Below are 1,659 nucleotides of genomic sequence, written 5' to 3'. Positions count from 1 at the left end.
GTGGGGGGGGGTGCGGGTGCGCAGCGAGGGGTCCAGGGTGGGGGCGGACGCGGCGTCTCCAATGGGGGTTCCAGAGCTGGGGGTGCCTTGAGGGTGTGAGAGGCTTCTTGGGGTGAAGCGTGGAGGGCAGGGGGTGATTTAGGGGAGATTTAGCAAGGATATGAGGAAAATGTTCTTCCCCCAGAGGGTGCTGGGCACTGCCCAGGCTCCCCAGGGAATGGGCACGGCCCCGAGGCTGCCAGAGCTCCAGGAGCGCTTGGACAGCGCTGCCAGGGATGCCCAGGGTGGGATTTTGGGGTGTCTGGGCAGGGCCAGGAGCTGCATCCGTGATCCCTGTGGGTCCCTTCCAGCTCAGGATATCCCTTGGTTTGATGATGGGGACCCTCTCCCTGACCCCCACCTGCAGCCCCGCAGGGAGGGGCGGCTGGGAAGAGGCAGCACCTGGAGCGGGTGGGATGAGGGGCTGGCGTTCCCTGGGGCCTGCTTGTCCCGGAGTTGCGTGCCAAGAGTGGCTTCATTCAGCGGCTCTCTGGTCATCTGCTGCTGTTGACAAACAAGAGCTGCGGGTGGGACCTCTCCTGCCACGTGCAGGACTTGGTCTTCCCATAAGACTGTCTTGTGAGAGGAGTTTGGTGTGACGTGAAGCACCCATAAAGATCATCTCCATTCATTCCCGAGCGCCTCCTGAGTCATCTCTTGGCTACTTGACCAGGATTCTTCTCCCTGCTTGTCTCGTGCTCCCAAGTTGTGGTTCTGTGTTTGAAGTGTTGAGTTTTTCTGTCTGTGTGTTAAAAAAAAACACTGGGTGTTTCTGGCTGACTTGGGGTTAATCTTCCCCTTGTGGTGCTGTGGAGTTGTAGCTGGGAAGGTGTTGGGAACACCAGCAGGATTTTGGGAAGTGGCTGCTTCTCCCTCTCACTGGGCTGGGTGGGGAGTGAGATTTTGGGAAGGGGCAGAGCCAGGACAGGTGAACCTGTGATGCTGGAGTTTGGGGTTGTTCTGCCTGGAGAAGAGAAGGATTTGGGGTGACCTGAAGGAGCTGATGAGAAAGAGAGGGAAGGTTTCCAAGGGATGGAGTGCCGGAGGGCAGGGCTAGATGGGATTTTGGGAACAAATCCTTCCCTGTGAGGGTGGTGAGGCCCTGGGATGGAATTCCCAGAGAAGCTGTGGCTGCCCCTGGATCCCTGGAAGTGCCCAAGGCCAGGCTGGACGGGGCTTGGATCAAACTGGGATAGTGGAAGGTGTCCTTCTTCCCCTGGGGAGATCTTTAGGTGTCAGAAGGTTTAAGGAGCACGGTTTTCCTTGACTTTTTCTCAGAATCCACCCTCTAGGCGGTACCAAAGGGAGAGGAATTTTGTCCAAGGACTTCTGCAGGGTGAGTTTTGTGCAACACAAAGGGAAATGCGGAGTGGAGTGGACGGGACACAACACCCGGGGCTTGGAATGGGCAAATAAACCCGGGGAGCAAACGTGGATGTCTTGGAAACCAAACAGACGGGAAGGGTTTGCCTGTGAGGCACCTGCAGAGCTGATCCAAATTCCCTTTGGATCAGCTTCCCAACGCAGCCTGGGCTGCTCTGGCCACAAACAGGGCTGAGTATTTGCTGAGTATCTGCTGAGTAGCAGCCCTGACCCCTCAGCAGAGCCAGGGCTGGCGCT

The sequence above is a fragment of the Corvus brachyrhynchos genome, unplaced genomic scaffold, assembly GCF_000691975.1.
Source record: "Corvus brachyrhynchos isolate BGI_N302 unplaced genomic scaffold, ASM69197v1 scaffold72, whole genome shotgun sequence".
Classification (NCBI taxonomy): Eukaryota; Metazoa; Chordata; class Aves; order Passeriformes; family Corvidae; genus Corvus; species Corvus brachyrhynchos.
This window is presented reverse-complemented; position numbering follows the sequence as displayed.